The following is a 15796-nucleotide window of genomic DNA, read 5'->3' as shown; positions in this document are numbered from 1 at the left end:
GAATAACTTGGGATCTCCCGATATAGGGGAAACTCTGCCAAAATTTCGTTAAAAATTTTGGCGATATGAAAAAAAATTCTCATACTTCATCTACTCTTTTTATAAGTGGAAACATTAAACAAATTAAACACCTAGGAGAAAAATATTTAGGGTTGTTACTGATAATGATTCATTTTCTGCTATTCATTGTTTTCATCTAAATGTTTATGTTACATCTACTTGAATTGTTTTATCATTCGTCCCATTCGCTTTCTCCAAGTACATATATGTATGTATGTTTTATCTATACATCCAAGTCTTCTCTTCCTTTTTTCTAATGTCTACAATGATTTTTACAGCATATGATATTAATTTTTAATTGTTTCTTTACTGATTTGCTGCATTTATTCTTCCATAATATTTGCTGAAATTTTTGAATGCATGACTTAATTTCTTCATCATTTCATTTATTACTTTGCGAATTTTAGTTTTTTCAGGAAGATTAGCAACAAAATGATATGTCTCATTTCGAAGGAGGGATTTCACTTCGTTCTGCACCTCAACATCCCTCTATTTTGCGCTGATGTACAAATTGTATAATTAGCACTCTTTTGTCATCTTTTGTGACACTATGTATATACCAAAAGATGTAACCTATGTTTACAAAACAAACTCTTTTATATTGTAGTTCTAAACTTTTATATTATAAGTTTATCGTTTTTAATGTAATTATATAATATTATATACGCAGCAATGCCCGCGGCAACGCGCGGGCATATAGCTAGTGTGATATATGAGAGAACCAACGGCAATGACATATCACACTCTCTCTCTTATCTCACTTTGTCTCTAAAAAAAAAAAGCAACAGTTTCCTTCCCTCCATTTGTCTCTTGTTTTCCTTGTTGATTGAAAACTGAAAAATAAGATCAATGTTTGTTTAATCGATACGTATTCTCGTCTCATGTGAAATCCCTCATTCTTCGCCTCTTAAACTCAATAAGGTTGGGATCCCTTTTGTCTGAAACTTAACAATATTTATAAGGTACTAGCTATTTGATCCATGCTCCACCGCGGATCGTGAAGTTTTTTTAAAAGAAAAATTTGAGTGTGCAGGCTATTTTAATATATTTTTTACATAAAAGAATTCAAGGTATAAATTGAAAAACTTATGCAAGAATCTAATCAAATAAATCGATAATCATCTATGCAAATAAATAAATAAAAAGTCATTAATAATAACTAAAAGAGAAACATGAAAAATCAAGATATCAATGTAGATCAAGATATTTGATATTGTAAAATAAGACATTTACTTGTTTATATCTACGAAATTTGTTTATTAAAATCAATAAAAAATAATAGAAATGGAAACACATATTAAACTGATTGAATAAAGTAAAAGGATTAGAATATTATGCAAGGCTGAAAATATTAGAAATATTATTTTAAAATAAATATTTTTTAATAAAATGAAGCTCATATGTATAAAATAAAATAATAATTCTTCAAAATTTTAATACAAACAAAATAATTTTTTTTTTGAAATAAAACTCTATTTAAAAATGGCCTACAAAACTCGTGGTCTAAGTTATGAGATCAGAATAAACTGATAAAAGAAAAATTAAAGTTAACCACAATACCAATCTTTTTTTTTTTAATAATGTAAAATCATAAAAGAAAATGAGAAAAATGGATGTTGAATTATATTAAGTTTTCAAACTCGTGACTCGTGTCATTAGATTGGAAGCACTACAAATGAAAAAACTATGAAACTCAATCCCCAACAAATCTAACGTCGAAGGATGAAATTGAAAAGCCCAATCCTGAATTGGAAAAAATAATATATGACAAATTGTAATTTAAGAAAAAAATTAAAAACATAGAAAAATTATAAAAGGGTCAAGAATGAAAATAAACAATAAAAAAACATAAGGAATGAAATTGAAAAACCAAAAGAAAAGAGGACATACATTTACTTTCTCTAGAATAGAGAGAAAAGAATGAAGAAAAAAAAGAAACGATCGGCAAAGACAAACCACTCATCATCCACCCCAACACACTGAACCAGTAGGAAGAGGACATGGTGACACTTCCAAAGACACGATAAAGGATAGGTTTGGCCAGCAGATGCACCACACGCGCCTCCCAAATGGTGTGGATACCACCCACGTGCTAGGACGTAATAAGCACGCTCCAACAAATTTTTCGAGTAAAACAATATTTCTTCAACTTAAAAATTACCATAATGCCTTTAATCAGCTTGGAAATTACAAAAAAAAAAAACATTTGTGAAAGGATAAAAAAAGCCCCAATTTATATGCCTTGTTGTTTGTCATTTCTAAAGGTAAAAGTGTATTTTTTTACTGTATTCTAAAAAGTGAAAAAACAAGAAAGCTCTTAGTCAACAACTCTAATTTCTTAGACCTCAGGGATAAATAAGTAATTTTATTGTTTAAAAGTTTTTGAAAAGATGAAATAACCCTTATTCAATAGTTTTAGATTTTGTTGATTTTAGGGGTAAATATGTCATTTGAATGTGCAAAAAATCTTGAAAAGACTAACATACCCCTGAATGATTTTAATGACCAATGAGTCCATGGAAAATATCAAATTACCCCACCACCAAGGCTCCCATTTTTTTCGCCCAAGGGCAAAATAGTAATTTTACTATAGCAATCCAAAGTAAACTATATTTAGTGCTACCATGAAAAACTCACGCCCTATATATTTTATCTTAATGCTACAATTTTTTTCTTCATTTGAGATTTCAAAAACTAGTTTTAGTGCATTTTGTTGATAAAAAACAAGGTTATTTCATTACAATATCATGTGTTTTTACTCGATTGAAAAACAATAATCAAATATTTTACTTTTAAAAAGTGAAATCCCGATACTGGAAACCCTAAAAAATCCAATGGTAGTTGTTCAATCAATAAAAATTATACTCTCATAAATATTTTAACTATTGTTCAACCTAATTATGTATGTTTAATCAAAAACCATGGAAAACCCCTAATCTAATGTTGGGGTTATTGTTCACAAAAACATAATTTTAAATCTTTGTTTATAATGTTGTTAATTGATTTATTGAACCCTACCATTAACATTTTTTTTTAACCATTGTATAGCCTAATTAGCTAATTGAGCATGTTTAATTGAGAACAAATAAAAACCTTAATTTAAAGATTAGGTTCTTGTTCACAAAACCTTAAAATTTAAATTAATTGTTTATAACTTGTTTAATTGATCAATTAAACCTTTTTATTAACTTCCTTTCAAAATTGTATAACCTAATTAGCATATTTATTTGGTTTCATTGTGTTATACTATATGGTTTCATGTATAGTTTTATTATGTTATGTTGTGTGTTTCATGTAAGCAGAATAAGGTTTTTCAAAAGACATTTTATACAATATGAATCATAAGTCATTAACTAAAAACAACCTTTCATGTCCCTTGATCACTAGAATAAGATCCACAAAGCTGACCTCATAAGCCAACATTAAGGATGATGTATTTAGTATATGAATCATAATTCTACACTTTGCTCAAAGTTGTTTCCGCGTTGTTAGTAATAAATGATGAGGACTAGCTCAACACCAAAAGTAAACACGTCATTGACCCTTTAAAGATGTCAAGTGGGCCAATTACAAGGGCTATGAAAAAGAACCTTAAGAAGCATTTAGTGGGCTTGTTCAGCATGTTTAGGACAAGATGGACTTAGAGGAGCAAATGACATTTATGGAGTTTAAAGATCAGCCTTTGATTCATCTAATCCAAGTGTAAGAAAAGCCCAATCCATGTGCAACATGGGCCTGATGTGTCCGACCCTATGATAGTCTTGTTTGAGCTAGATTTTTTAATATCACAAGGATTAAAAGTCAATAGTTATTCTCCTTTTTGTGCAAGGTAAATCTAACCAAATCAGATCTTTAATGGGAGAGGATTTTGAGCATTCAAAAGAAGACATTTCCTAGTCCACTAAAGTAGCTAAGGGGGCATATTTTTTTCTTAAGACAAAAAGAATTATCTAATGATTCTCCTAGTTTATGAAAGAAACTAATAAAGTTAACAACTAAGAAGAAAATAATCATTATTTTTACCTAAGTAAAGCAAGGAAACCAAGCTCTACAAGGAAAATCTAGAGGCGACAACAAAGATTTCCAAGTCAGAATTCATTCTCGTAGTCTATTTGGAATTTCTAAAGGCGACAACTAATTATTAAGCTACAAGGAATGATTATGCAATCAAGAGGACTATTTAGGCTAGGAAATAATTTTATGGTAAATAAAACTTTTTTTATGTTATTTTCTTTTTTATTTGTGGTAACATGCTTCAGACCTTTATTTTAATTTTTGTTTTCATATTTTGGGCTTGATTATCAATATTTGGGTTGTTTAATTAAAGGTTTGGATTTGATTGTAAGTTGACTTATTCAAGTCCACATCTTGGGTATTCTAGGGTTTAGGTTAGGTTATTACACATATAAAAACACCTTTGCAACCTAAGTTTCAATTTCATGTTTTTGCTTAATAATAATTCAAATTGTTGCTTCTCTCTTTGTGAATGTGTGAGTGTGGAAATCACACTCAAAATCAGTTAGGATCCTCTAGAAATCTTAGAATATACGTCTTAATAAAAAGAATCTGGTATTAACTAACTAGATTCTACAGATTATTTCTTTCTAGTTTAGTGTAGGGTTCTTTCCTATCTAGTATTTATTTTCTATTTTGATAGTCAATAAGTTAGAATCTATTCCCTATTTATTGTACCAAATACTTCAGTTTATGAAATGAAGAAATAGAAAACTTCTCTCAAAGTTCTTCATGGTATCAAAGCTAGGTTCTGAACCCTAATTTGTTTCTCCAAGTTTCATGAACAAAAACGACATGGTTGCAGCGGGATAAAGCTCTATCTCTGAGGTGACCTCATAGCTAAAAACAACATCATCTGCAAACAATCCTGGAGGCACTGAAGGCATATCACACCCTATCACAGGACACAAACTTAACGACATTAACTATCTTCAATGGTCATCATCAGTCATGATGTTTATTTATGGAAATGGTAGACATGACTATCTCATAGGGGATCTCATTATACCAGAAAAGAATGACCCCAAGTTTCGAACATGGAAGACTGAGAATCATATGGCAATGTCATGGTTGATCAATTCAATGACCAACAAAATAGGAGAAAATTTTCTCCTATATGGAACAACAAAGGAAATCTGGGATGCAGCAAGAGAAACTTACTCTAGTTCTGAAAATACATCAGAACTATTCAAGATTAAGGCAGTATTATATGATCTACGCCAAGAAGATCTTTCTACAACCCAATACTTCAACACACTTTGTCGTCATTGGCAACACCTAAATATGTTTGAAATCTACACTTGGAAATGCTTTGAAGACATAACCCTATATAAAAGAATTTTAGAGCAGAAATGAACTTTCAAATTTCTTCTTGGTCTCAACAAAAATCTAGATGAAGTCAGAGGAAGAATAACAGGGATCAAACCTCTTCCAAACCTCAAAAAAGCATTCTCTAAAGTTAGGCGTAGAGGAAGTAGAAAGAAAGTAATGACGAGACCTCAAAACTCAGCTCTAACATGAAATTACTGCTCGGGGATATCTAAACAATAATTATGATAGTCAACATAGAAGGGGAAGACCCAAGTGTGATCACTGTAACAAGCCAGGACATGTTAAAGAAAATTGCTGGAAGATTCATGACAAACCTGCTGATGGGAAGCCATCAAGATCAACAAATGATAAAGACATACATGCAAACAATGTTACCTCTGATGACAACCGAGATAAGATCACCAATCTACTAACCGAGACAAGTCTTTTCACCAAGGAACAACTTGAGATCTTACAGAAACTCTTCAGTCAGAATTTATTATCTCAATCAAGTATGTCAGCCTCTGGTTCTGGATCTGAATTGTTAGCACAAAAAGGTAACTTCTCAAAAGCCTTTACTGTCAGTAAGAAATACTCAAGCCCATGGATCATTGACTCTATAGCATCAGACCATATGACAAGAGATGCCACTATCCTTAATAAATACAATCATTTCACTAATAATTCCACAACTCGTATAGCTGATGGGTCTTCATCCCAAGTTAAGGGAATAGGCCTAAGCAGAATTTTGAGGGACATGATCCTAAACTCTATTTTTCATGTTCCTAATCTGGACTGTAACCTGAATTGTGTTGCTAAATTCTTTTCTAATTTGTGTATATTTCAGGATTTGGATACGGGGAAGAAGATTGGCAATGCTAAGATGTGTTTAGAGCTCTATCTCCTTAAAGGTGATACTCCTCTAAGAAGACAAACTCATAATGGAATTTATGTACCATCTAAGGGTCAGTCAGCTTTAAATTTTCATGTCAATAAAGAAAGTGTTGTTATGTTATGATACTATCATCTTGGTCATTCAAATTTCACGTACCTTGAAAAATTGGTTCCATCCTTATTTACCAATAAAAGTTCACAGTCCTTCAAATGTGAAATATGTCAACTCTCCAAACACATTCGTAGTAGTTATCCCATCATTTCATATAAACCATCACATCCCTTTGTCATGATTCATAGTGATGTATAGGGCCCCTTATAAGTAAAAAATATAACGAGAACACGGTGGTTTGTTTCATTTATTGATGATCACACTAGATTGACTTGGTTATTCCTTATGAAAGAAAAATATGAAGTTAGCCAAATTTTTCAAAACTTCCATTCCATGATACAAACACAATTTCACACTAAAATCCAAATCTTAAAAATTGATAATGCCAAAGAATATTTCAATTCTGGTCTTAAAACTTATTGTCTAAATCAAGATATTATCCACAAAAGCTCTTGTATTGACACTCCACAACAAAATAGAGTGGTAGAAAGAAAGAATAGACATTTATTAGAAGTCGCTAGATCCCTTATGCTCTCCATTCATGTTCCAAAACAATTCTGAGGAGAAGTTGTACTCACAACAACTTACCTCATCAACAAAATACCTTCTAGACTTCTAAACTTCTAAACTCTTAGTTAAGTCCTCTAACAAGTCTTTCCATACACCAAAATACTCTCTTCTTTAGACCTTAAAGTATTTGGATGCTCAGTATTTGTTCATATACATCCACACCATAAAGGCAAATTAGACCCTAAATCCATCAAGTGTATTTTTCTAGGATATTCTCCACACTAAAAAGGTTACAAGTGTTATTCTTCTATCACCAAAAAGATCTACACCTCAATGAATGTTATATTTTTTGAACATCAAGCATAATATCCCAAGTTTGATCTTTGAAGGGAGAATATGAGAGAATACCATAATTGGGATATAAAGTCTGATTATATAATTCACTCAGGAGATAACCCATAGAGTCCTCCTGTCTAAAGTCATTCCCCCGTGAGTTCTTTTGTCCTAAGTCATTTCCAAGTACCTCCAGCCTCAGTTCAATCAGTCTTAGTACCTCCTGCCTCAGTTTAATCTCCTATCTAGAGTCATCCTACACCAAAAAAATCCCAAATCATGAGCTTTTTACCTATACTATGAGGAAAAGACTTGGAAAGAAGATATAACATATAATACCTTTTACTCTTGACTAAAATTCAGAACCAAGTCCAAATTCTGCTCAAATATACTCAGATATGAAAACTTCTAATTATGAGAATATTGCATCCATTACTGATGACTCAAATATTCCAATTGCTTTGAGAAAGGGTGTTAGATCATGCACAAGTCACCCTATTATTAGATTTTTTTTCTTATAGAGGGTTGTCATCATCTTATCATGCACTTGTTCCAGCCATTAATAGTGTACAAGTTCCTAATTCTATTGAAGAAGCTCTCAAAGATTCAGGATGAAGAAGGGTAGTTAATGAAGAAATTAGTGTTTTAGATAAGAATAACACTTGGGAAATTTCTGAACTTCCACCTAGAAAGAAACCAATTGGTTGTAAGTGGATATTTTCTATCAAACATAAGGTTGATGAAAGTATTGAAAGGTTAAAAGCCCATTTAGTTGAAAAAGGGTTTACTCAGTCCTATAGGATAAATTATCAGGAAATATTTGCTCAAGTGGCCAAACTCAACATAATTAGAGCCCTTCTATCCATGACAGCTAATCAAGATTGCCTGTTGCATCAACTAGACATAAAAAATGCATTCCTTAATGGAGACTTAGAAGAAAAGGTGTACATAGAGATACCTCTAGGGCTAGAAACATCCTCCAACTACAACAAAGTGTGTAAACTGAAAAAATCACTATACGAACTTAAACAATCCCCTCAGACATGGTTTGCTAGATTTACAAAGACAGTAATCCAATATGGATATTCTCAGTGCCAAGCGATCACATATTATTTGTAAAGACCTCTCTAGAAAAGAAAATAGCAATTCTGATTGTATATGTTGATGACAACATCTTAACTAGGACTATGAGGAAGAACTGGTGAGATTGAAGAAACTTTTAGCCAAAGAATTTGAGATCAAAAACTTTGGGTACCTCATATACTTTCTTGGCATGGAAGTGGCATGATCAAGGAAATGTATATATGTTTCTCAACGAAAGTATATCCTAGATCTACTAAAAGAAACATCAATGCTTAGATGTAAACCTGCAAACACTCTAATGGATTTATCCAAGAAGATATGAGCATAAAATGCTAGTATACCAGTTGACATGAGGAGATATCAAAGACTTGTGAGACGACTCATCTATCTCTCACATATTAGACTTGATATTGGCTTCTCTGTCCGTGTTGTAAGTCAATTCATAAATAACCCAACAGAAAAGCATATGAAAACAATTAATAGAATTTTAAGGTACCTAAAAATGACTCCTGATAGAGGCCTTCTATATAATAAAAATGAAAATAGAAATGTTAAAATCTACTCAGATGCAGACTAGGTAGAAGATATTTTAGATAGACGATCTACATCTAGATATTGCTTCTATGTTTGGGGAAATCTAGTGACTTGAAGAAGTAAGAAACAACATGTTATATCTAGAAGTAGTGCAAAATTTGAATTTAGAGCTTTAGCCCTCGGTATTTATGGAGGGATGTGGATACAAAAATTATTTAAGGAACTTGGAGTAGAATCAATAAATCCTATCATGATGCACTGCGATAATCAAGTTGTTATAAGTATAGTAAAGAATCCAGTTCATCATGACAAGACAAAGCAAATTGAAATAGATCGACATTTCATCTCAGAAAAAAATTAAAAAGAAAATTGTTCATCTGATTTACATTTCAACTAAATCTTAAATTACAGACATTCTCACTAAAGCCCTACCAAGAACTAATTTTGAAGAATTGAGTCACAATCTGGGCATGTACAATATATACAACCCAACTTGAGGGGGAGTGTGGAAATAACACTTAAAATCAGTTAGGATCCTCTATAAATCTTAGAATATATGTCTTAATAAAGAGAATCTGGTATTAACTAACTAGATTCTACAAATTATTTTTTTCTAGTTTAGTGTATGGTTCTTTCCTATCTAGTATTTATTTCTTGTTTTGATAGTTAGTAGATTAGCATCTTTTCCCTATTTATTGTACCAAATACTTCAGTTTATAAAATGAAGAAAGAGAAAACTTCTCTTAAAGTTCTTCAGTGAGGGTGAGTTTTCTTTTCTACTTTGGTTCTCTAATAAACCAAATGGACTTATCAAAGAACAACTATTTTCGTGGTGTCATCTTATACTTCCCTTCACAGATTGCTGTCAATTGGGTAGGGGTTTCAGATTCCAATAATGTTGATGTTTAGGTTCAAGGTAATCTCTGTGTCATACTTTCAAACCTGATTTTTTTGCTTTCTAGGAGTTGCATGGCTTGCATGTGGGTTACGTGACTAAGTGCTTATGAGGTTTGCATCATATGGTATCATAGTTTGGCTCCATTAATCATGTTATATCCTTCATATAATTTTGTTTTTCTCTTATTCCACGTCAAACTACTTGTCCCAATCTTCTTCTCTTCAGTTTAGTAGTGGCATTTTTTTAGTAGAAAAAAACATTATTTCAATTTGTTACTACCTCTCAACATATCAGTAGCATAAAATATTTTAAAAAAAGAAAAAATCATTCAAAATATAAGTTTCAGATTATGCTGAAAAAAACTAAACAAAGGGAAATTGGATTAAATCAACTCAGAATTATCTCAAATTTTATATTTTAGGTTACTAGAGTCCTAATCACACTATATATTAAATTTGGGGTCATTTAGACATTGTTTGCTTTAAGTTCCAAATTTAGGTTTTAAAGGGGTTGTTTCAAGTTAGTTTTGCGTTCATTTATTAAAATGACTTGGAATTAACTCAAATTTTATAAACTGTTTAATGGGGTCCTAATCACACTATATATTAATTTTGAGTTTATTTGGAAATCATTTTCTTTGGGGTCCAGATTCGGGTTCAAGCTTGCCGTAACATGTTTACTTTACGTTAGCTTTTAAAACTTGTTTTGTTTCTGTTGATTTCATATCTTTTAGTATGCTATCATAATATTTGGCATATTTAGGTGTTATTTGCATCATTTTCATATATTTCACATATGTTTTTTGTTCGTGTCTTCAAGTCATCCATATTTCGTATAGATTCACTTGTTGCTCATGAGATAGTAATTGTAGTTTCGTTTTTGCTTGTTTTCATAATTTTCTTGCTTCTAGAGTCATATTTACTCATTTGTATTATGCTTTTAAATGGTTCTATTTAGTGCTGATTTCAGTTCTGGAAGAGCCCAAATAAGAAGAGATAAAAGGAAAAAGACATAGCGAGTATATTAGAGTGAAAAACTTGATATTTGAGCAAAACACAACAACCGTGAGGATATTTTATTACAACTAACCAATGTTAGAAAATGTGCAAATAGTGTTAAGAGACATTGGAAGGTTAAAAAAAAATAGGGATGACATTAATTTGAATAATCATGATGTACATGAAGTAAGGGCTGAAAGGTATGTTGAGGTTGATTTTGGTGATTTTAGGGAGGATAATGATGACTCTAAGGATGGAGATTTTGAGGTTGAGACTCTAAAACAAGGGAGAGGTTTTTGGCAACCTAGAAACTAAAGGGATTTTAGGATTAGACAAATAGGCCAATTCAACTAGAGGGGAAACTTTTGTAACAGAGAGAACCATGACGATGTGGATGGGGACTTAAACTCTATTAAACTGAAAATTCCCAATTTCCAAGGTAAAAATGATATTGAGGCTTATTTAGAGTGGGAGAAAAAGGTTGGTTGGATTTTTTTATTGTTATAATTATTTTGTACATAATATGGTGAAATTGGTCATCATTGAATTTACGGATTACATATTGATTTAGTGGGATCAAATTATGATCAGTAGAATGAGGAATAAAGAGGAATAAGGAGCGACCTGTAAAGATATGGAAGGAGATAAAAGTCTTGATGATGAGGTGTTTTGTTCCTAATCACTATTAAGGATCTATATCCGAAGTTACAAGGTTTGACTTAGGGTTTTAAGATAGTACATGAATATCACAAGGAGATGGAGATAACAATGATTCAAGCCAATATTATTGAAGATAGAAAAGTCATTATAGCTAGATTTATAAATAGGCTAAATAGGGATATTTTTAATGTTGTGGAGTTACAACATTATGTAAAGTTAAAGGATATTGTACATATGGCAACAAATGTGGAGAGACAAATCAAAAGAAAAAGTAGCGTAAGACCATTGTTCAATTCAACATCTTTTTCATCATCTTGGAGGTTGAATCTAAAGAGAAAGAGGCTTGCCCAACCGAAGTCCTTACTGATGGGAAAGGTAAAAACCAATTTATAACCTATGTGTAATCATGATATAAAATGTTTGAGATGTTTGGGGAGTGGATACATTGCTTCTCAGTGTCTAAATAAAAGAACAATGATTATGAAGCATGGTGAGATTGAATCTGAAAGTGACAAATCTGATGTTGATGAGATGCCACATTTGAAAAATTATAGTGATGTGAAGATTGCATATCCAGTTAAGAGGGAGGCCTTAGTTGAGTCAAAGAACCAATTCAACTCAATAGCTTAAGCTGCTAGGTGAGGTCTCAAGATATAATTTATATTATTCTCTAACACATCCCCTCAAGTGAAAGCCATTTGAGTTTGAAACTTACACATGCTCACACTATCTTGTGCTTAATTTTTATCAAATTATCAAGAAAGACTGCTTTAATTCTGCCTAGCATCAATTGAGCATCAATTCTACCCAGTCAACAAATTACTATCCAAGTTTAGAATTCTAACTATTACAAATCTTTTCATTCATTGAAAATTATATTCTTGCAAATTTACAGCAAATGTGCATATGTATTAGTTACCTAAAATAGGTTTTGTTTTTGTATATCTTTCATTCAATAGTCAATGAAAAATAGTGTTGGTTTTTCCATTGAAGTCGTGTGTAGCTTAAGTTTTTATAGGTTGTAAGGTGTCTTCTGAATGTACAAGTCAAAGAGAATGATGTATATCATCAAATGGAGAACATCTTTCACACTAGATGTCATATCTAAAGTAACGTATATAGTATGATAATTGATGGAGACAATTATGTCAATGTAGCTAATAATACTCTTATTAGGAAATTGAATTTGAATACTGTGAAGCATCCTAAGTCTTATAGATTGCAGTGGTTGAATGAATATGGTACGGTGAAAGTCATTAAGAAGTTGTTGATTTCCTTTGCTATTAATAGATATTCTGGTGATGTTATGTGTGATGTGGTCCTTATGCAAGCTAATCACTTACTATTGGGGCATTCATGACAGTTTGATAGAAGAGCTATTCATGATGGATTTAGAAATAGATATATTATTGTAAAAGATGGTAAAACCGTCATTTTTGTACATTTATCTCTAAAACAAGTGTATGATGATCAATTAAAGTTGAAAAAAGAATGTTAGGTTAGAGAGAGTGTAAATTCATGTGAGGATAATGGTGAGACAAGACCATCATATTTGGCTAATTTTAAATCAATAATTAAACTGCTTGAGAGTGGAGGTAAGACCCAAAGAGTGAAGAAAGTAAGTTTAAGTGATGATTATTGTGTGGAAAAATTAAGGAAATAACCAAATTTCTACGCAAGAGACGGTGAGATAAAATATGTGTTTTATACTAATAAGCTAATGGTTTTACTTGTGTATAAGAAAGCTTAGTTTAATGCTAATAATATTGATCATGTTGTTCTTAGTATGGCTATTTTTTTTATTGTAGGAGTTTGATGATATATTTCTTGAAGACATTCCTAGCGGATTACCACTATTGAAAGGAATAGAACATTAGATTGACCTTGTACATAGAGTTGCAATTCCTTTTTCTGTTGATGAAAGTGTTAGTTTGGATGGTAATCATAAAGCACAGGTGGTGAAAGAACTCTATGAAAGTGTACGACAACAAATAAAAAAAATGAATCATGTGTATACAACTAAAGCAAATAAGGGGTACAAACAAGTTGTTTTTCAGCCTGAAGATTGAGTTTGGGTGTATATATGTTAAGAGAAATTTCCATCCTATATGAAATCCAAGTTACAACTAAAAAGAGATGGGTCATTTCAAATCCTTGAGAGGATCAATGACAACACTTAGAAAGTTGATTTGTTAGGTGAGTATGGTGTTAGTGTTACCTTTAATGTTTCTGATCTTACTCTGTTTGATATAGGTGATGATTTAAGGTTGAATTCTTTTAAAGAGAGAGGGGATAATGAGGACCAACCCAACATTATGTCTAAACACGTCATTGACCCTTTAAAGGTGTCAAATGAGCCAATTACAAGGGCTAGGATAAAGAAGTTTAAAGAAGCATTGAATGGGCTTATTCAGCACATTCGGGACAAGATAGACTTAGGGGAGCAAGTGGCACCTATGGAGCTTAAAGAGCAGCCTTTGATTCATTTAATCCAAGTGCAAGAAAGGCCCAATCCATGTACAACATAGGCCTAATGTGTCCAACCTTATGACAATCTTGTTTGGGCCAGATTTCCTAATATTACAAGGATTAAAAGTCAGTAGTTATTCTTTTTTTATGCAAGATAAGTCTGACCAAATCAGATCCTTAATAGGATTCTTAGCATTCAAAAAAAAAAGTTTTCTAGTCCACTAAGAAAACTAGGGGGGCATATTTGTTTCCTAAGCTAAGAAGAATTATCTAATGATTCTCCTAGTTTATGAAGGAAACTAATAAAGTCATCAACATCTAAGGAGAAAGGAATCATTATTTTTTTTTTCCAACTAAAGCAAGGAAGCCAAGCTCTACAAGGAAAAGCTAGAGGTGACAACAAAGATTTCTAAGTCAGAATTGATTCTCTTAGTCTATTTGGAATTCCTAAAGTCAGCAACTAATCCTAAAGCTACAATTATTCAGACTAGGAAATAAAACTCTTTTATGTTTATTTTATTTGTTATTTATGGCAACATGCTTCAAACCTTTATTTTAATTTTTGTTTTCATGTTTTGGGCTTGATTATCAGTATTTAGGCTTGTTTAATTAAGGGTTTGAGTCTGATTGTAAGTGGGCCTTATACAAGTCCATATCTTAGGTATTATAGGGTTTAGCTTAGGTTATTATACATATAAAAACACATATGTAACCTAAGTTTTAGTTTCATGTTTTTGCTTAATAATAATTCAGATTGCATCATCTCTCTTTATGAGTGTGTGAGGGTGAGTTTTCTCTCTTACTTTGGTTTTCTAACGAATTGAATTGACTTATCAAAGAACATCTATCTTCATGGCGTCATCCTATACTTCTCGTTCATGAATTACTATTTATTGGGTGGGGGGTTTTAGATTCCAATAATGTTGGTGCTTAGGTTCAAGGTAATCTTTGTGTCACACTTTCAAACCTGTTTTCTTGGCTTTCTGGGAGTTGTATCGTTTGCGTATAGGTTATTTTGCTACTATATAATACATCATGGATCTAAAAGTCTACCACTCAACTTATATTCCTACTTGGTTGCAACACATTTGGTATTGAAAGTATTCCTGGAATATAAAATCATATTAGATGGTTAGAAAAAAATAAAAATAAAAGTTATCCTCTCCATTGGGAATTTTGGTTGTTGGAAGCTAAATATAATTGTGTGAATGTTAGTACACTATATTGTTGCAGTTATAAAGCTAAAAGAAATTTTGAAAAATACAGTTCAATTATAGAAAATAACACATGATCACTTAGACATGCATAGTTTGTTTATGTTATACTATGTTAGTACTTTATTTTAGCCATCCTAATATACACCATGCAAGATACAAAATGCCACATATAGTTGCTCATCATGATGATCCTGCAAATTTTAAAATAAATTATGGCACTAATTATATGTCTTACATAGATATATTATTTATATGTAAGTAAGTCTTTGATGTAAACTTGAAGGGGTCTCAAATAAGAGATGAAAAATGGAATACAATTATTGATGATTCCTTGAAATTACATGTATTTAGTGTACATAAAGGTGAAGATTAAATTCATTTATATGTTGATGTTGATCCTATTGGTGCTCCCTTAACAATGAGATTGTCAAAGTCTTATTTAGAAAAACCAAAAGATGGTAAGCCACCTAGAACCAAATGTCAACCAAATGTCTTGTAGAATACGATGGTATAGTGAAAGAAATAATAGTAATATAGTGGCACAGCTTGTTGTAGAAGAAGATATATATATATATATATATATATATATATATATATATATATATATATATATGATGATAATGTGTTTTGCATTGGTAGTTCTAGTATTGATATGGGTATTTATGTTAATAATGTTATTGGTGATAGAAATGATTGTGGCACT

The sequence above is a fragment of the Populus trichocarpa genome, chromosome 1 (assembly GCF_000002775.5).
Source record: "Populus trichocarpa isolate Nisqually-1 chromosome 1, P.trichocarpa_v4.1, whole genome shotgun sequence".
NCBI classification, from domain to species: domain Eukaryota; kingdom Viridiplantae; phylum Streptophyta; class Magnoliopsida; order Malpighiales; family Salicaceae; genus Populus; species Populus trichocarpa.
Note: the sequence above shows the minus strand (reverse complement) of the source record.